A 21,900-nucleotide genomic window follows, 5' to 3' on the forward strand; every position below is an offset into this window, starting at 1 on the left:
CGTTGGAAACCCAGGTCCACCAGTCTCTATTTTGTTTTTCACATATTATGCAGAATTGCAGCACAGTAAAGTATCAATTAATATTGGGAGATGACATACAGAGGCGTGTGAAATGCAGAGGTTTTAGTGACACTTGTACAATGGTTAGAGATTACCTTCATTCCGGAGATAAGGATGCAGAATGGGTTTGGGAAGAGATTAGGAAGAGTGAGGAAAGAACTCACCGGCAGATGCAGTTTACAATCCCACTCGCAGTAACCACAATGTGAAATAAAATGTACAAGAAATAAACACTGTGTGTGAGTGGTAAAAGATAGCAATAAACATGGGTGGGTTTAATTCCCCGCTCCCACTCCCGGTTCCATTGTAAAGGAAGTTTGGAGAACAATAATCAATAAATCATATATGTCCCATAGAACATCGCGAGTCATATCTTGGCCATTGATTACTTTACAGGTGACTTAGTCTCTGTCTTTTCTTGGAAACCATCTCTTTCGTTGTAACCATCAGAAAAGGCCATGCATTTTGCCAGAAAACAAATGTCACTGACCTTTATTTGTTTCATATCCAAGAACACTCAAATCAACAGCTCCCTTGGTCAACTCTACCGCCCACTTTAGCAAAGAAATCTGGCAAATTGACAGTTTGATTTTCCTAGCAATAAATAATTGTGACTCCGTTTGACTGCAGTCATCTCTTCCTAACTTTGTGCTTTCCTTCGTTTACAGTGGGGTTTAGCATCTTCCAACTGACAGCAAAGATATTAGAGCAGTTGGAAGCATTTTCGCCGATCAAGTCGGCGAGTTTTCAATGAGATCACGGGCTGATTTGTTTAATCCTCAACTCCCCTTCTCAGCCTTATCTCCCTGGCCCTTGATGGTGAATTGACTAAATGTCTGTCTATCTCAGCCGTGAAAATACCTCGCCGTGAGGGCCCTCTGTTGGAAAGAATTCCACTGATTTGCTACCCTCTCATAGAGAGAATATCCTCCCCATCAGAGTCTTCAATGTTTGACCCCTTCCGCTGTGATGAGGCCCTCTAGTCCCACATTATCCTGGGTGTAAATCAGAGCAGAATGAACCCCTGAAGGTAGATCTACACTCTCTACTGCCAGCTGTGAGTATTTGAAAACATTTCATACTTTGATACCTGATTAACCAATTAGAGCTGATTTTTCACATTAGATTTGCCCATGGAGAGTCTTCTTCAAGAGCACTACAATGGCTGTAATTCAGTTGGCGGTGTAAGTGCTAGTCAAACACAAGGACACTCGGTGCACTGCTGTGTTTATGAAGCTCTCTGCACATGAAAATGGATCCTTCCCATCCCCTTTACCTCTCATCAATGTGGGTGTCATTCAACTTGATCTCCCAGCATCCTCCTCCGTTCTGAACCAAGAGAGGGTGACAGTGAATACTGGGGTCATGCAGCGGACAGGACAAGCCAAATACTGGTGTTTCAGGTTACAACTCTCAATTCTAGAAGAGATATTAAGCCACTTGTACGCAAGGGTATTCGGGGCCGAGTAATTAAGGCAATGGGTTATTAATCCATTAATGTGACCCCACGCAGGGTCAAATCCTGCCGACTCCATCTTGAACAACTTCCTGTCGGGCACATTCTCGCTCAGACTTCAGAAATCCCATGTCAGCAAAGCCAGGCCAGTTATTTGATTAGACATGGGCTGGTCGAGTTCCTAATCAGAAATATACCACACTCCAACCGTTCTTTCTGTTTCTCTTTTCACAGATACTGCTAGACCCATCGAGCTCCTGCAGTATTCTTTGAATGTACTGCGCAGAAGTGCTGCTTTTCATTCGATTCCTTTAATCCCAGTCCCTCTGTTCACTGCCTCTGGTCAGTGGCAACACTTGCTCCTGCTCGTCAAAGTGCCCATGCCCACGGTTCCCACTCCCATCATTATAAACAGCCGCAGGAAATTGCCGGTTAACCATCTTTACTCCAAAGAGAAACTCACCAGCCTTGGGAATCTCTCCACAAAACGGGACTTCTCATCCCTGGACACGGTGTAAGACAGAGGATTGTGAAGAGATTTTGGGAAAATATCGTCAGTTGGCAGGTGCACAAATGTTAAAGGCGCATCCCTTATAACACAGTTTCCAGCTTTGTGAATCTTCGGGAACTCTTTGGGAAATGGAATCAGAGGAGAATGAAGAAGGGTGAACTGTCGGGCTGAGCAGAAACAGTCAAGACACCTTCCACTTCTTGAAGAGGACGCCACATAAATTGATCGGAGACATTGAAAGAATTCTCGTTCCTGTACATGAGGAATACAAATCTCATCTGGACTCTAGATCAATGAAATAACTCGGGACCACACAAGACACTGGGAGGCTCGAAGGGAGATGGTCCCGGTTGGAGGAGAGCTGGTTCCCAGTGTCATGGGTGTGTCTGTAGTGGTTGGGATCAGACTGTTCCCATGTCGCCATAATGAATGTCCCAGTCTATATTCTGGCAATGTAAAACTGATAGAGGACAGTTGGCGTTCTGGGAAGGGTAGACTGAAGTGGGAAGTCAGTCACAGCCTGCTTTAGAGGATCGTGCAAGGTGTTAGGTTAGAAGTTTCACCGCATTCGACTGTTAAATAAAAGGTTCCTGGTTCAAGAGCCCCCAGGGCAACAGCGATGGTTGTTCTTGCTGCATCTGTTTTGGATGCTGCACAGTTTCGTGTGTCGAGTGGGGTCAGGAAAATGTTCTCCAAACGGAACCCTTTCGTGTGAGGATCCACAAAGAAGTTTCTGCATTGCTTTAATGGTTCATGTAAAGAACTGTGGATTCTTGGAATCTGAAACAAAAACAGAAGCTGCTGTCGAATCTAACGGGTTTGGCAGGACCTGTGGGAGATTACCGAGTTCTGATGAAGTTCTGAAATGTTGTCTCTGATTTTCTCTGCATCGATGCTGTAAGATCTGCTGAGTTTCTCTTGCAATTCCTGTTCTTGGTTTTAAATGAATGTCCGTTCCATCTATCAGGATGTTACAATCAGACCCACCATGCACCAAAATGTAACGCTTTTACAAACTGTGAAGTGAGTGGATTCAAACAAACCCGATAATGATTCACTCTTTCTCAGCTCCACAATGAGAGACACCTGGAAAATGACGAGAACAGTGTGGTTCTGTAATTGTCGATGCGTGTTTAAGGCAATGGACTTGAAATTCATTTAGCTTTACCCTCACAGCCTGGAATCCTACCGGTTGCGATTCAGTAATGTCAACAAATAAAAAGGGAGATTTCACCCTATCTTCATCTTTCACATACAAAACACAGGAGACAGGAAAAAAGACATTTCAGACAGGTTGGGAATGGGGGCAATCTCCAACCCTCTGTCTTTCAGGGTACAACACGCAGAAATCCCCAAAGAAAGTTGAGAAACTATGAATTGAACAATTCCATCCCAACTTTGTTGGAGCTACGAGCCAACCGTTGGAAAACGAGATGAAAACAGTCAGGGGCCAGTCTTCGACTGGTGCAGACTTGATGGCCCGAAGGGCCTTTTCTGTGCTGCAGACCTCTTTGACCACCTGCGGTGAGCTGGTCGGAGAAACTGGCGGATGTGAAGCATATGGAACGGGACTAATCCTGAGCCCTCTGTTTGTTTCCATCTGTGGGTAAATATGAGGTGGAGTTCCTCGGCGGTGATACAACATTATGTGACCATGTCCAACTTCAGTCCCATTGTTGGGTCATTTAAGGTCACAGGGAGAATCCCATTTAGATTCGCCCTGGTAACATCAGAAACGCAGGTTTATGGGAACTGGGACTAGAATAGATGGAAGTCCAATGACCCGCACTGCAGATGGGCCGAAAGGTCATTTCCACGCTGTAAAAATCGGAAGAAAGGGAGAAACTAATCTGCAGCTAAAATGATCACAGATGAAAAGACAAAAGAGGTTTCATGATGAAAACACACAGTGCCTTTTCTTTTTGCTTTCCCTGTTCGCCTCCTGGTGAGGATTCAGTTTTCTCACTGTTGCAGCAAGTGGAGTTTTCCTCGTACCATTAATCGTGGGGACAGCCTTCCCGAAGCAGGGAATTAGATTAGCTTACTTACAGTGTGGAAACAGGCCCTTCGGCCCAACAAGTCCACACCGCCCCGCCGAAGCGTAACCCACCCATACCCCTACATCTACCCCTTACCTAACACTACGGGCAATTTAGCATGGCCAATTCACCTGACCTGCACATCTTTGGAATGTGGGAGGAAACCGGAGAACCCGGAGGAAACCCACGCTGACACGGGGAGAACGTGCAAACTCCGCACAGAGAGTCGCCTGAGGCGGGAATTGAACCCGGGTCTCTGGCGCTGTGAGGAATGAAGTATGGAGCTGACGATTGATCAAGTGTTGTCCCATACTTACTGCTGAGTAACTTTAAACAAAGCACTGCGAATGCAGGAAACCTGAATCAGAAACGGAAATTGACAGAGAAACTCGGCAGACTTGGCAGCATCTGTGGAGAGAAACAGGTTTAATGTTTTAGATCGATGGAACCAGACTAGTTATGTATTTTATTGTTTTAATGCCAGAGTAATTGTCAGTTTACTTCGCAAATCAGCATATTTATCAGAATACTATATATGCCGAGAAATGTCAACTTTCTGAATGTCAACCGACCTTTCCGGGTGTAATGCTGATTCTGTTGCCTTGAGCTGGTGAAACACAGACGTTAAATTGTTCTTTTTTATTCCCCTTTCTGTCAGTGAGCACCCATTTTAAATGGAGAGTTTCTATTTTCAGGGTCTCCCTTAATATGCGTCTCTACTCGTCTATCATTTCCTCTGTGTATCCACCTCACTCTCTTCCACATGCTCCCACTCTCTGTCTATCAATATCCCTTATTTTCCATTTCTGCTCTTTGAAAAGTCTGACATTCGGAGATAGTTTGAGAGTAGACCTACTGACGGGCTTTCCCCGCCCCTGGGTAGAGTGTGTAGAACTGTCCTCACATTCTCCGGGTAGAGTCTATGTCACTGAGGCCTGTGGTAAGGTGACATTTCTCCACTCAAAATATGATGAGCTTTTACAATTCTTAATAGAATTCATAATCCACCAAACAAAAACAATTTCACCCCAATTATCCGATTGAAGTGAAGTCTTTGCTTCAGTTGAACGAATGAATGGTGACAGCAGAAAAGGAGGGGTATCATCTTGCAGTGTGTGTGCCATTCCCACAACATTACTGGGATATCTGCTGTGTCTCCTGCCTCACCTCGTTATTCCCAACAAAGTGTGAAGGAGGGACAATAAAAGTGGAATTTAAAAGATAGAGCGTTGACTGGTGGGGCCACAGGAGGCGGTAGGACGTGGGAACATGAAATACCAATGGGCTGAGCGCAAACACCAGAAGGATTCTGAGCCGTCTCTTTCGGTGTGGTGGATCAAGAAAATGGCATTTACGGGATGGTTAAGTAACGAACCATCAATATACAGGACATGCAACGCCAGGATTTGACACCGTCCTGGTCTGGTTATTACCAGGCGCTTTAACTAATTAATCCACGGAGACAGCGCAGACACTGCTCTTCAAATCCCGATCTGCAGTTCATTAACTATTCAATCAGAGTAACTCGGACATTTGTTTCGGGTTGAAAGTTACTCAGTGAGAATTTAAATCAGCTTCATCTTATACAGAAAAGAATAGTTCACAGCTGGACATTCCCCAGTGAAAATGCACAGAAAGAGGCAATCTCTTCTTGCATTGGGTTCAAACTGACACCTCCATCTTCATTAAACTGACAGGATAAAGAGGATGTGTTCATCCTCCTGGAGCCCATGAACTGCGTTAATATGTACAGAGGGAATATCACCCCAAGAGAACAGGGTCATTGTGGTGAATGGATCAGGAGTGTTGTGTGAGTCAGTACAAACAGTGGGCAGTATAGGCTGATCTTTTAGTTCTAACATTGAGCCTTGCTCCACCAGCTCCTCTCTCACTTACTGATTCAAGCCTTCCAGTCGTATTCACCTTTCATTTTATTTCAATCACCCCGCTCCACGGAATCACTTCTCTCGATCACTTGCAGGTGTCCACCTTGAAACCGTCGGGGTCGCATGGTGGATCAGTGGTTAACACTGCAGCTCACAGCACTAGGGTCTCAAGTTCAACTCCAGCCTCCGGCCACTGTCTGTATGGAGTTTGCACATTCTCCCCGTGACTGCGTGGGCTTCGTTCCGCAGTTCAAAGATGTGTAGTTTAGGGTGAATTGGTCATATTGAATTGCCAAATGTATTGGGTGCATTAGCCAGAAGGAAATGGGTCTAGGTGGGTTATTGTCTGGAGGGACAGTGATGGGCTGCAGGGTCTGTTTCCACGCGATAGTGAATCTAATGACCCTGTTCGAAACTCGATGAGATAGGAATCACTGTCCATCCCTATTTACTCCAGAGATTGAGATGTTGAGTTACTTTACAGAACCCTGGAAGAACTCAAGGTACAGCCATGATACTGTTAGGGAGGGAGTTCCAGGATCTAGACCCAAAAGCACTGTATGAGCAGCGAGATATTTCCAACTCAGAAAGGCGAGTTCAGAGATGGGTGATTTGTGGTTACAGTTCTCTCATGTATCTATTGCTATTGTCCTTCTAGATAGATGTAAACAATCACTGGGTTGGTCTGGGTCTGTGTTCTGTGAGGAAGCTGGAGTTAGTTTTCAATAAGATAACTCACAAGAAGAGAAATAAATCTTCATTTCCTGACTGGGAATTGTATCCCGGTCTGGGCATTACAAACTCAGACTCCGAACCAGTGACCCTACTGAAGCTGACAGTAACACTTGTGACCTGATCTGTCCAGACTCTGTGTATGATCTTCACGTTATCATCATCTTCAGCAGCAATGTTTCTCTCTCTAAGTTTCCAAACAATTCATATTGCTGCCCTGGTTTCAATGTGAAGAAAGCGGAGCTGTACTAACCTGATTTACTGCAGAAAGGTACAGAACAGTTTGATACTAACAGCGGCTCGTTTTGAGGCGTTGATCTGCGGTGATGGGGCGGCCCCAATAAAGCCTTTGTTCAAATCGTCTGATTCCAAATTCCATGTTGGAAATGACCAGAGGATTCTCGCTGAATTTGTTCAGGATCTTGACTGGAAGTGACACTAAATCCAAGTATGAAAGTACATGTCAGTGGAGTGCATCATAAGATAGCGTAGTGACTGTGAATAAAATGCTGGAGACGTCCAGCAGAAGAACAGGAGACACAGAAGCAGGTACCTGAGGACAAATGTATTTGCTTTGCCATTGACGGGCCGTGTTACACAAAGTGGATTATCTTTGCTGGTTGATCACCTTATGAATGTTATTTCCCAGATCTCCATGTTTACATCACATACGGAAAGGTGTCCAGCGTGTGTGTGTGTGTGCATCCGGCTAGTGAAGCAATAGATAAAACATCTGACTTTGAATTAGACGATTGTAGGTTTACATCCTACATGTCTCGAGTGTAACGTGTTAGTTCAGCCAATTGTATGTTGTCAGTTGCTATTTTCTTAGGTTCTTTCGAGCTGCAGGGATTGGATCAGTGTGTATTCAAATGGAATGTTGCTTTTGGGTCCATTACAGCTCAATGTCAGACAGGTGTATGGCTGGTCCTGTTTTGTCAGGTTCTGAGGATCTGAATGGTTTGGATCAGTGTGATGTCGAATTTAAAACTTGCATTTAGGTCTATTGTCCATTTTAAATTCCAGTTCAGCTCAACATCTCTCATTGCCTGTCAAACTGGCGAGTGTTCCATCTCAAGCTGCCTTTGTCAGAGAAGCTGTTGTGTGGAGCAGAGAGAGGAAGTGAAGCACAAGGAGCTGGTATGACCCTGAGACATCTGTACCTCTCGGGATATGTTTCTGTGTGTCTCCCTCTGTGGGTGAAAATGAGGTTCAGGTCCTCAAGGTGGTTACAACACAGTGTGACCATGTCAGACACCAGTCCCATTGTCGTGTAAACGCGTTTAAATTCACAGTGAGAATCGCATTGATATTTGCTCTGGAAACATCACGACACATAACATTTTGAGCCAACACTAGAAACTGGGACTGGAATACATGGATGCCTGATGAGCTGCAATGTACGATGGGCCGAACGGTCTCTTCCCACTCTGTGAAAGCTCGAAGGCAAGGAGGACCTAATCTGCAGCAAGACTGATCAGAAATGAAAAGGCAAAAGAGTTTTCATTCTGAATGAATGTAAGGCCGCCTTCTGCCTTCCCTTGGAGTCTAGTCGCCAGCATTTGGCGCTCTCACCGCCGTGACACGGGTTCTATTCCCGGTCAAGGAATGCGTGCTTTGTTCTGCACACACATCGTGGTAAGAATATTTCTGACCACTTTTCCAAAACTGGCAGAAAATCGCTTTTGTGTCAACCGTTTTAAAGTTGAACAGAAAACCAAGAGATGCAGATATTGGATATCTGAACCAAAAACAAGAATTGACGTGCAAACTGAATAGTCCTAGCAACATCTGTGGGGAGAAACAGAGACAATGATTCACAACGACAGAACCAGGTTAGTTCTTCATTTCTCGACCACAATGCTGGGATAATGGTCAGTTTTATCGGTCGAATTAGGATAGTTATCAAAATCCTTTTTTTTGCCAATTAGCAGCCATGTCGACCTGAGAATTGGTTTGTTCAGTGTCTCCCTCAAGATGGGTCTCTAATTTTCTGTCTTTATCTCTGTGTATCTCCCTCAATCTTTATCATATTCTTTGACCCTTTATTTGCCAATATCCCTCATTCCCCATTCCTACTCTATGAAAAGCCTGACGTTCTGGGATAGTTGGAGAAAGGAGCTTCTGAGAGGTTTCCTGGAACCTGGCAGGAGTCTGTAAAACTTGGCTCACATTCTACGGATAATACGTCTGCCACTTGGATGTGACACGTGGAGCTATTTCTTCCTCAAAATATTGTAACCCTTTCGAAATTAAAGTTGCATTCCTTATCCAATTGGAAAAAAAAACCCTACAACTATAGGAGAACATGGAAGATTTGATAGAAAAACTCAGTAGGACAGTGGAGAGAAACAGAGTTAATGCTTCATATCGGCAGAGCGAGGTTACTTCGACATTTCTGGATTATATTTTTGGTAAAGTGATCAGTTTTCGCTGTCAGGATATTTACCAAAATCTTTCATGAGTTTATAACCGTCAATGTTGAAAATTCAAAATGACTTTCTTGGCTGTAAGAATCCTTCCGTTCCCCGGAGCTGGTGAAAGGCTGTGCTTAATAGTTCCCTTTTTATTCCTATTTGTTTCTGTCAGTCAGCAGCCATGTCGATTGGAGAATTGGTCCTTTCAGTATCTCCCTCAATATGTGTCTCCATATTTCTTTCTTTCTCTGTGAATGTACCTGACCCTCTTTCATATTCTCGGACTCTCGGTCTGTCCATATTCCTCATTTCCCATTTCTGCTCTTTGAAAAGTCTGACATTCGGAGACAAATTGAGAGTGGACCAGCTAACAGGCTTTCTGCCCCCTCGGTAGGATGTGTGGGATTGGGCTCACATTCTCCGAATAATGTGTCTGGCACTTATGCCTGAGGTGAGGAGTCATTCCTTCCTCCAAATATTATGATCCTTTCGAGTTCAAAATAGACTTCATAATCCACAAGAAAAGAAACCGCAATCACAGTGCAAACCACAACGACAGGAGTGCAATGAAGAATTTCCTATTGGTGTGAAATGAATGAACGTTGACAGCAGAGAATTAGGGTGAACAGCCTGCGCCATAACTGCAACATTCACCGGCGAGTCTGCCATGTCTCCTGGCTCACCTCGTTATTCCCAACAAACTGGAAATGAACGGGGCGTAATAACGGGCTGTGTGGCGGCACGGTGGCACAGTGGTTAGCACTGCTGCCTCACAGCGCCAGAGATCCGGGTTCAATTCCCGCCTCAGGCGACTAACTGTGTGGAGTTTGTACGTTCTCCCCGTGTCTGCGTGGGTTTCCTCTGGGTGCTCCGGTTTCCTCGCACAGTCCAAAGATGTGCAGGTCAGGTGAATTGGCCATGCTAAATTGCCCGTAGTTTTAGGTAAGGGGAAGATGTAGGGGTATGGGTGGGTTGCGCTTCGGCGGGGCGGTGTGGACTTGTTGGGCCGAAGGGCCTGTTTCCACACTGTAAGTAATCTCATCTAATCTAAAAGGAGGAGTAGAAGCAGAAGTTCTTGTCAAACACAGGAAGGAAACTCCAGATTGAATTAATAGTTCGGAAGAAACAATATCCCCTGGAGGAACTAAACCAGGGAGCAGACCAGGATCACCAAAACAGGCTGACACTCAAACAGGACGCATGGTTGACTGATGAGCAACACTGACTTGGGAGATGTTGAAACAACCATGCATTTGGTAAAATACACAGGCACCACTACGATTTGACATCTTGGTGGGCTGTTCATGATGTGGGCAAGTTCACGAACTGAGGCACGGCACCACACCACAAGTGGTTTTCTCATCCCAGTTCCTTAACCAATTGATAACTGGAACTCGGAATTGTGTTTTCTGTATTAATGTTTCTCAGTGAGAATTGCATTCAGCCCCCACTTTTGCAAAGACAGTTTATGGCTGAACGTTCTGCACTGAAATTGTACAGAAAAAGACAATCTCCTCTTCCATTGGCTTCAAACTGATATGTTCAACTGTTTAAACTGACAGGATAAAGAGAATGTATTCATCCTCTCGGGGCCCATTAACTCTGTTAATATACACAGGGAGCCTCACAAAAAGAGGAACAGGATCATTGTGCTAAACTGACCTGAACTGCGTGTGAGTTAGTGTCAACAATATGGAGTAAAGATTTGGAGGTGCCGGTGTTGGACTGGGGTGGACAAAATTAAATAATCACACAACATCAGGTTATAGTCCAACAGGTTTATTTGATAGTACCAGCTTTTGTAGCGCTGTTCCTTCATGCAGCATAACATCATACGACACAGAATTTATAGTAAAGGATTACAGGGTGATGCCACTGAAATGACATATTTAAAAGTAAAAGTGCACTGTCTTTTCAGTTTGTATACTTTTAGAAATATCATGTTAGATTTTGGAAACGATATGTAAAAATTGCTAAATTCCCAGGTAAATCTTTAACAATAGATGCCCCCTCAGCTCAGATTCAGCCTTGAAGGTGTGAGGTTGAAATCTGCCTGTGTCCCAATGTTCTGTCGTGGTAGAAGCTGGGGGCACCCGGCCTCATGGCTTTCAAGATGTATTTGATATCGGCAGTGTGGTTCACACATCGGGTCCCATTGCCTAATCTGGCGGGACATCCTGGTGTGTTGGCTGTGTGTACCTTCGGTAGGTAGTAGAAGTCTCCTGTATGAGATGTACATGGTATGAGGTTGATGGAACTCTGAAAGAGAGCATTTCAGAGCTTAGAGCAGAGTGGTGCTGGAAAAGCACAGCAGGTCAGGCAGCATGCGAGGAGCAGGAAAATCGATGTTTTGGGCAAATGTCATTCATTAGGATTTTGGAGGTGACGAGCACAGAAACAGACCCTCCATTCCAGCTCGTCCCTGCTGAACAGATAACCGAAATTAATCCAGCTATATTTACCAACATTTGTCCCTAAACCCTCCAAACCATCCCTGTTTACATCCCATCCAGATGCCATTGAATTACAAACATATAGATGTACTGCATGGAAACAGACCCATTTTTTGATTGCACCAAATAAAGCAGCAGGAGCAGCGACACTGCTTCCTCCTGTATTATAGAAAATAAAGGAGCTGGAGCAGCGTCTCTGCTTCCTCCTGTATTATAGAAAATAAAGGAGCTGGAGCAGCGTCACTGCTTCCTCCTGTATTATAGAAAATAAAGGAGTTGGAGCAGAGTCACCGCTTCCTCTTGTATTATAGAAAATAAAGGAGCTGGAGCATAGTCACTGCTTCCTCCTGTATTATAGAAAATAAAGGAGCTGGAGCAGGGTCACTGCTACCTTCTGTATTATAGAAAAAAAAGGAGCTGGAGCAGCGTCACTGCTTCCTCCTGTATTACAGAAAAAAAAGGAGCTGGAGCAGGGTCACTGCTACCTTCTGTATTAGAGAAAATAAAGGAGCTGGAGCAGCGTCACTGCTTCTTCCTGTATTATAGAAAATAAAGGAGTTGGAGCAACGTCTCTGCTTCCCCTTGTGTTATAAAAAATAACGGAGCTGGAGCAGCGTCACTGCTTCCTCCTGTATTATAGAAAATAACGGAGCTGGAGCAGCGTCACTGCTTCCTCCTGTATTATAGAAAATAAAGGAGCTGGAGCAGCGTCACTGCTTCCAACAGTATTATAGAAAATAAAGGAGCTGGAGCAGCGTCACTGCTTCCTCCTGTATTATAGAAAATAAAGGAGCTGGAGCAGCGTCACTGCTTCCTCCTCTATTATAGAAAATAAAGGAGCTGGAGCAGCGTCACTGCTTCCTCCTGTATTATAGAAAATAAAGGAGCTGGAACAGCGTCTCTGCTTCCTCCTGTATTGTAAAAAATAAAGGAGCTGGAGCAGCGTCACTGCTTCCTCCTGTATCATAGAAAATAAAGGAGCTGGAGCAGCGTCACTGCTTCCTCCTGTATTATAGAAAATAAAGGAGCTGGAGCAGCGTCACTGCTTCCTCTTGACTTATAGAAAATTAAAGAGCTGGAGCAGCGTCACTGTTTCCTCCTGTATTATAGAAAACAAAGGAGCTGGAGCAGCGTCTCTGCTTCCTCCTGTATTAGAAAAAATAAAGGAGCTGGAACAGCGTCTCTGCTTCCTTCTGTATTGTAGAAAATAAAGGAGCTGGAGCAGCGTCACTGCTTCCTCCTGTATCGTAGAAAATAAAGGAGCTGGAGCAGCGTCACTGCTTCCTCCTGTATTATAGAAAATAAAGGAGCTGGAGCAGCGTCACTGCTTCCTCTTGTATTCTAGATAATAAAGGAGCTGGAGCAGCGTCACTGTTTCCTCCTGTATTATAGAAAATAAAGGAGCTGGAGCAGCGTCACTGCTTCCTCCTGTATTATAGAAAATAAAGGAGCCGGAGCAGCGTCACAGCTTTCTCCCGTATTATAGAAAATAAAGGAGCTGGAGCAGCGTCACTGCTTCCTCCTGTATTATAGAAAATAAAGGTGCTGGAGCAGCGTCACTGCTTCCTCCTGTATTATAGAAAATAAAGGAGCTGGAGCAGCGTCACTGCTTCCTCCTGTATTATAGAAAATAAAGGAGCTGGAGCAGCGTCACTGCTTCCTCCTGTATTATAGAAAATAAAGGAGCCGGAGCAGCGTCACTGCTTCCTCCTGTATTATAGAAAATAAAGGAGCTGGAGCAGCGTCACCGCTTCCTCCTGTATTATAGAAAATAAAGGAGCTGGAGCAGCGTCTCTGCTTCCTACTGTATTACAAAAAATAAAGGAGCTGGAGCAGCGTCTCTGCTTCCTCCTGTATTACAAAAAATAAAGGAGCTGGAGCAGCGTCACTGCTTCCTCCTGTATTATAGAAATTAAAGGAGTTGGAGCAGCGTCACTGCTTCCTCCGGTATTATAGAAAATAAAGGAGCTGGAGCAGCGTCACTGCTTCCTCCTGTATTATAGAAAATAAAGGAGCTGGAGCAGCGTCACTGCTTCCTCCTGTATTATAGAAATTAAAGGAGTTGGAGCAGCGTCACTGCTTCCTCCTTTATTATAGAAAATAAAGGAGCTGGAGCAGCGTCACTGCTTCCTCCTGTATTATAGAAAATAAAGGAGCTGGAGCAGAGTCACTGCTTCCTCCTGTATTACAAAAAATAAAGGAGCTGGAGCAGCGAATCTGCTTCCTCCTGTATTAAAGAAAATAAAGGAGCTTGAGCAGCGTCACTGCTTCCTCCTGGATTATAGAAAATAAAGGAGCTGGAGCAGCGTCACTGCTTCCTCCTGTATTTCAAAAAATAAAGGAGCTGGAGCAGCGTCACTGCTTCCTCCTGTATTATAGAAAATAAAGGAGCTGGAGCAGAGTCACTGCTTCCTCCTGTACTATAGAAAATAAAGGAGCTGGAGCAGCGTCACTGCTTCCTCCTGTATTATAGAAAATAAAGGAGCTGGAGCAGCGTCACTGCTTCCTCCTGTATTATAGAAAATAAAGGAGCTGGAGCAGCGTCTCTGCTTCCTCCTGTATTATAGAAAATAAAGGAGCTGGAGCAGCGTCTCTGCTTCCTCCTGTATTATAGAAAATAAAGGAGCTGGAGCAGCGTCACTGCTTCCTCCTGTATTATAGAAAATAAAGGAGCTGGAACAGCGTCACTGCTTCCTCCTGTATTATAGAAAATAAGGAGCTGGAGCAGCGTCACTGCTTCCTCCTGTATTATAGAAAATAAAGGAGCTGGAGCAGCGTCACCGCTTCCTCCTGTATTATAGAAAATAAAGGAGCTGGAGCAGCGTCACTGCTTCCTCCTGTATTATAGAAAATAAAGGAGCTGGAGCAGCGTCACCGCTTCCTCCAGTATTATAGAAAATAAAGGAGCTGGAATAGCGTCACTGCTTCCTCCTGTATTGTAGAAAATAAAGGAGCTGGAGCAGTGTCACTGCTTCCTCCTGAATTATAGAAAATAAAGGAGCTGGAGCAGCGTCACTGCTTCCTCCTGAATTAAAGAAAATAAAGGAGCTGGAGCAGTGTCACTGCTTCCTTCTGTATTATAGAAAATAAAGGAGCTGGAGCAGGGTCACTGCTTCCCCTTGTATTATAGAAAATAAAGGAGCTGGGGCAGCGTCTCTGCTTCCTCCTGTATTGTAGAAAATAAAGGAGCTGGAGCAGCGTCACTGCTTCCTCCTGTATTGTAGAAAATAAAGGAGCTGGAGCAGCGTCACTGCTTCCTCCTGTATTATAGAAAATAAAGGAGCTGGAGCAGCGTCACTGCTTCCTCCTGTATTATAGAAAATAAAGGAGCTGGAGCAGCGTCACTGCTTCCTCCTGTATTGTAGAAAATAAAGGAGCTGGAGCAGCGTCACTGCTTCCTCCAGTATTATAGAAAATAAAGGAGCTGGAGCAGCGTCACTGCTTCCTCCAGTATTATAGAAAATAAAGGAGCTGGAGCAGCGTCTCTGCTTCCTCCTGTATTATAGAAAATAAAGGAGCTGGAGCAGCGTCTCTGCTTCCTCCTGTATTATAGAAAATAAAGGTGCTGGAGCAGCGTCACTGCTTCCTCCTGTATTATAGAAAATAAAGGAGCTGGAGCAGCGTCACTGCTTCCTCCTGTAATATAGAAAATAAAGGTGCTGGAGCAGCGTCACTGCTTCCTCTTGTATTATAGAAAATAAAGGAGCTGGAGCAGCGTTACTGCTTCCTCCTGTATTATTGAAAATAAAGGAGCTGGAGCAGCCTCTCTATTTCCTCCTGTATTGTAGAAAATATGTTGGCATTCTGACCAATGTTCTGATGGAATGGCACTCTGCACTGATTCTCCCATTTAGTGTTTCCATCAAATCTCCCTTTTACTCTTAAACCTGTATTTATTCCTTCATTCACTGATGTCCGACCCTGATTCTACCATTTCAGGGTGCGCTACTCTAATTCTATCATTTCCTGGTGCCATGCCCCCATTCTCTAATTCAACTCCACTGTGCACCAGGTCTTCCATTCAGTATTTCCCTGCAACAAATCTCCCATTTAGTAGTCTGCTGCCAGAATTCTCTAATCTTGGAGATCCCTGCATCAAATCTTCAATTTACCGAACCTTCACATATCTTCCCTTTATTGGTGAACTGCACCAACTCCCCCAATTCGTGGTGCGCTGCATTGAATCTGGACCACTAATCGTTTGCAACATTTGTCCTATTTACTGATTCACTGCCCGGGGTCTCCCAGTTGCTCCAATTCTCAGTTATTGGCACCCTCCACCAGGTCTTTAATGTACTGATACCCCGCACCAATTCTCCAATTCAGTGTTGGTTAGCACCATTTCCCCCAATTACTGATGTCCTGAACAAGTTCCCCACTCAGTGTTGCCTTAAACCATTCCTCATACTGACTGTTGCCCTCGCCCAATTTAGGGGTGCGCTGCTCTAAATCTTCCAAAAGGTATTGTCCTGCCCCAATTCTCCCATGCAGTTGCAAAACAGCATAACTCACCCATTTTGCCCTGAACTGCACTAATTCACCCATTACTTGATATCCTGTTGAAAATTCCCTCATTTCGATAAGCCCTTGCGAAATTTATACATTTTGTATTTTATTGCAATGATTCTCCAATTTAGTGTAGAGCTTACAGAATTCTTAAATTTGGGCGTGAACAGGTTGGACTGAGGGATCTGTTTCCCTGCTGTACATCTCTAAGGCTGAAATTAGTGCTCTGCTTCCCTGCACCAATTCTCCCATTTACCAATCCTGCACTAATTCGGGAATTTCACCAACTCACCCACTGAGGTTATCCTGCCCCAGTCCTCCCACTTAGAATTTAACGTCACCTGCATGAATTCTCCAATTATTGTTGCTCTGCATCAATTCCTTCCATTTAGTTGTTCCCTGATACACATTTTCACCGTACGGATTCCCTGCTGATTGTATTTGTTCATTTAGTGGTGCACTGAACTGACTCTCCAATTTTCCGATGCTTCCAACATTTCTTTTTATTGATTCCCTGGCCCCAATATCTCAAATTAGACATGCTCTGCTCCAATTTTCTCATGTATAGACACTCCCACCAATTTTCCAATGTAATGGCACTGTGCACCGAATCTCCCATTTTTTGAAACCCACCAAATCTCGAATTGACTCATACTCCTGTACTACCTCTTCACCTTACTGATGCCCGACCCCGATTTTACCATTTAAGGGTGCGCTACCCTCATTCTCCCATTTCCTGTTGCCATACACCCATTCTGTAATTGAGCTCCACTGTGCACCAGGTCTTCCATTCAGTATTTCCTTACAACAATTCTCCCATTTAGTAGACCGCTGACAGAATTCTCTAATCTTGGCAATCCCTGCATCATATCTCCAAATTCCCCAAACTGCAAATATCCCCCCCTTTCGTGGTGAACTGCACCAACTCCCCCATTTTGTGGTGCACTGTATTGAATCTCGACCACTAACCCTTTGCAACATTTGTCCTACTTCCTGATTCACTGCCCGTGTTCTCCCATTTGCTCCAATCTCGAAGTTATCAGCACCATGCACCAGGTCCTTCTTTTACTGATACCCCACACCAATTCTCCAATTCAGTTTTGCTTGGCATCATTTCCCCCAATTACTGATGTCCTGAACAAATTCTCTGTCCAGTTTTGCTTTACCCCAATCCCCATACTGACTGATGCTTTCGCCCAATTTAGGGGTGCGCTACTCTAAATCTCCCTGTCCCAATTCTCCCATTTAGTGCAACATAACGCACCCATTTAGTGCTGAAATGTACTAATTCACCCATTATCTGATGCCCTGTTGCAAATTCTCACATTTGGATAAGCTCTTTCCCAACTTTTCCATTTAGTAGTTTCTTGCAATGATTCTCCAATTTCGTGGAGACCTGCCAGAATTCTTAAATTTGGGCGTGGACATGTTGGACTGAAGGGTCTGTTTCCGTGCTGTACATCTCTAAGGCTGTAATTAGTGCTCCGCTTCCCTGCACCAATTCTCCCATTTACCAATCCTGCACTAATTCAGGAATTTCACCAACTCACCCATTGAGGTTATCCTGTCCCAGTCCTCCCACATCGAATTTAATGGCACCTGCATGAATGCTCCAATTAATGTTGCCTGCATCAATTCCTTCCATTTAGTTGTTCTCTGATACACATCTTCCACGAAAGGATGTCTTGCTGTATTTTTTTCATTTAGTGATGCACTGAACTGAATCTTCAGTTTACCAATGCTTGCAACATTTCTTCTTTTTATTGATTCCCTGGCCCCTATTCCCCAATTTAGACATGCTCTGCTCCAATTTTCCAAAACATTGGCACTCCCATCAATTTTCTCATGCAATGTTCTCATTTATTGTTTCCACCAAATCTCCAATTTACTCATATCCTGTAGTAATCCTTCCATTTTCTGATGCCTGAGCCCGATTCTACCATTTAAGGGTTCGCGACTCTAATTCTCCCATTTACTGTCGCCATGCACCAATTCTCTAATTTAGCTCCACTTTGCACCAGGTCTCTCATTTACTGATGTCCCGCATCAATTCTTCAATTCTTTGTTTCCTCGCACCATTTCCCCCAATTACTGATGTCCTGAACAAGTTCTCCATTCCGTTTTGCCTTACACCAATCCTCATACTGACTGATGCTCTCGCCCAATTTAGGGGTGCCCTCCTCTCATTCCCGCATCAAGTATTGTCATGTCCTAATTCTCCCATTTACTGCTAAACTGAAACTCTCCCATTCGGTTCTAACTGCACTAATTTGACAATATCAGATGCCCCATTCCAAATTCTCTTATTTCGATAAGCCCTTGCCCAATCCTTCCATTTAGTAGTTCCTTGGAATGATTCTCCAATCTCGTGGAGCGCTGCCAGTATTCTAAAATTGACCCACAGACAAGTTGGACTGAAGTGTCTGTTTCCATGTTGTAAATCTCTATGATTGTACGACTGTTTATGACTCCGCTGCTCTGCACCATTTATCCCATTTACCAATCCTGCACAAACCCTGAAACTGCACCAACTCTCCCTTTGAGTATTAACCTGCCAAATATAAAGGCCGCTGCATAAAATCTCCAATTCCTGTTGCCCTGCCTCAATTCTTTCCATTTAATTGTTCCCTGAATCACTTCTTCCACGTACGAGTGCCCTGCTGAATTGTTTTCATTTAGTGATGCACTGAACTGAATCTCCAATTTTACGAACCTTGCAACATATCTTTTTTATTGACTCCCTGGCCCCGATTCCCCAATCAGGAATAGGTTATTGTTGTACTTTTGAAACTGGTGTCATAATTCAAACTTTTATGTTGGGGCAGTAGAATTACCCTTTGGGGAGAGAACTGGCTCGAAGGTAGAAGACAGAGGGTGGTGGGGGAGGGCTGCTTTTCAGACTGAAGGCCTGTGACCAGCGGTGTGCCCCAAGTACCGGTGCTGGGTCCACTGTTGTTTTGTCATTTATATAAAAGATTTGGATGTGACCATCGGACGAATGGATAGGAAGTTTGCAAATGACAGTAAAATTGGAAGTGTCGAGGACAGTGAAGATGGTTACCTCAGAGGACAACGGGATCTTGATCAGAATGACCAATGGGCTGAGGAGTGGCAGATGGAGATTAATTTAGATAAATGTGAGGTGCTGCATTTTGGAAAGGCAAAAGAGAGCAGGATTTATACACTGAATGACAAGGTACTAGAGGTATTGCTAAACAAATAGACCTGGAGTGTAGCTTCATAGATCGTTGAAGGTGGACTAACATTTCGATAGGATAGTGAAGAAAGCGTTTGTCATTTTTGTCTTTATTGCTCAGTTAATTGTGTAAAGGAGTTGGGAGGTCATGTTGCAGTATTGGTTCAGCCACTTTTGGTATATAGTGCAATTCTGGACTCCCTCCTATAAGAAGGGTGTTGTGAAACTTTAAAGGGTTCAGAAAAGATTTACATGGATGTTGTCAAGGTTGAGGGTTTGTGCTGGAGGTTAAGACTGTATAGGTTGGGGCTATTATCCCTGGAGCGTCAGTAGCTGAGGGTTAACCTTATAGAGGTTCACAAAATCATGAAGGACCCTCAATAGGGTAAAAAGGCAAGGTGATTTCCCTGTATTGGGGAGTCCAGAAGCAGATGGCATATGTTAAAGTTGAGAGGGGAAACATAAAAGGGACCTAAGGGGAACATTTTTCAAGCAGAGGGCACTGTGTGCATGAGCTGCCAGAGGAAGTAGTGGAGGCTGGTACAATTACAACATTTAAAAGGTATCTGGGTGGGTGTAGGAATTAAAAAGGGTTCAGAGGAACTTGGGCCAAATTCTGACAAATAGGATGAGATTGACATCGGATATCAGTTCAGCATGGATGTGTTGGACTGAATGATTTGTTTCTGAGCTTATATTGCTCTGAGTGGATTGAGCTCCGGATTTTAGATTTATGAAGCAGAAAATAAAGAATGGCACAGAGTTAGACCGAGAAATCCTGCTGATCTCAGCAGCTTTATCCTGTTTTCCTGATCCTCCTCCTTCAATCAATGCATTTTTCCGATCCTCATTCAGAATTCCTGGAGCTCTGTAACTGGTCTGGAAAAATGTGTTGAAAATCCTATTGCAGTCCACACAAGGTACCTTTCCCACTGCCCTGCCCCCACGGCCCGCAATGCTGCAGACTGAGCAGACAACCCGAAGCACAATGATGAGCTCCTTCCAGCCCATGGCCCTCCTTCTCACTGAATGAAGACAATCACCAGAAGCAGAATCCAGCTCTTGTTTGAGCCTTGAATACCTGACTCTGTTTCACTGAGTGAAGAATGGACTCAGAAACAGAAATGAAATCAACTTCCTATCTGCATTGTGTCACTCTTTAAGATCTCTGTGTGTCTGAGTTGAGATCATTTGATTGGAGACTGCGGACAGTGGGTCCCCAGTGAAATGGAAAGAATGGTGGAGGAGCTCACTGAGGGACATCTCTCAAAGTGAGAGTCAGAAAGATGCTATTCAGCATTGAGAGAGTTTAAGGAGAATTGATGGCTCAGAAAAATGTTATGCGGATGTTTGTAAAACTTAGGAACTCTGACTGTTTTGTGGCTGGAGTTTATTTTATACTTGCAGAGATTTGACACATGAATCCTCCCTCCCCACCACTACAGAAGCTGTTGGGACTGTTCAGTGTTTCCAGCGGCTTCTGTAATTATTTCAGGTTCCTGACGGTATCAGTCTCTCACTTTTCGAACAAAACAAACCCATCCTTGTAGTGCAACCAATATTTCAATAAGAAATGGGAAGCAGCAGAGGGGAAAGCTTCCGAGATGCCGAGCAATGCTGCCCGGTTCCACATTGCAATTCACAGGAACCATCGCCAGGAAAAGCAAGGAAGAATCTGACAGATCCGGTTATATTCTGGGACAGTGTAAATCTCTTGGTTATATATATTTAACCAGCCAGCACAGAGTCAGTGCCCGAAACTGACGAGAGTGTAAATCTGCTGGTTATATATATTTAACCAGCCAGCACAGAGTCAGTGCCCGAAACTGAGGACAGTGTAAATCTCCTGGTTATATATATTTATCCAGCCAGCACAGAGTCAGAGTCCTAAACTGAGGAGAGCATAAATCTCCCGGTTAAAAATAGTTAAACAGCCAGCACAGAGTCAGTGCCCGAAACTGAGGAGAGCGTAAATCTCCTGGTTATATATATTGAAGCAGCCAACACAGTGTCAGTGCCCGAAACTGACGAGAGTGTAAATCTCCTGGTTATATATATTTATCCAGCCAGCACAGAGTCAGTGACCTAAACTGAGAAGTGTGTAAATCTCCTGGTTATATAAATTTAGCCAGCTAGCACAGAGTCATTGCCTTAAACTGAGGAGAGTGTAAACTCCTGGTTTTATATATTTTTAACCAGAGAACACAGAGTCAATACCCAAAACTGAGGAGAGCGTAAATCACCTGAATATATATATATATATATATTGAACCAGACAGCACAGAGTGAGTGCCCTAAACTGAGGAGATTGCAAATTGCCTGGTTATATATATTTAACCAGTCAGCATAGAGTCAGTGCCCAAAACAGAGGAGAGTGTCAATCTCCTGGCTATACATATTCAACCAGCCAGCACGGACTCAGTGCACTAAACGCAGGAGAGTGTAAATCTCCTGGTTATATAAATTTGAACAGCCAGCACAGATCATGTTCCTAAACTGAGAAGAGGATAAATCTCCAGGTTATATATATTTAACCAGCCAGGACAGAGACAGTGCCCAAAACTAAGGACAGTGTAAATCTCTTATTTATATATATTTAACGAGCCAGTTTCGGGTCGGTGCCCTAAACTGAGGAGAGTGTAAA

This window comes from Chiloscyllium punctatum, chromosome 16 (assembly GCF_047496795.1).
Source record: "Chiloscyllium punctatum isolate Juve2018m chromosome 16, sChiPun1.3, whole genome shotgun sequence".
Taxonomy (NCBI): domain Eukaryota; kingdom Metazoa; phylum Chordata; class Chondrichthyes; order Orectolobiformes; family Hemiscylliidae; genus Chiloscyllium; species Chiloscyllium punctatum.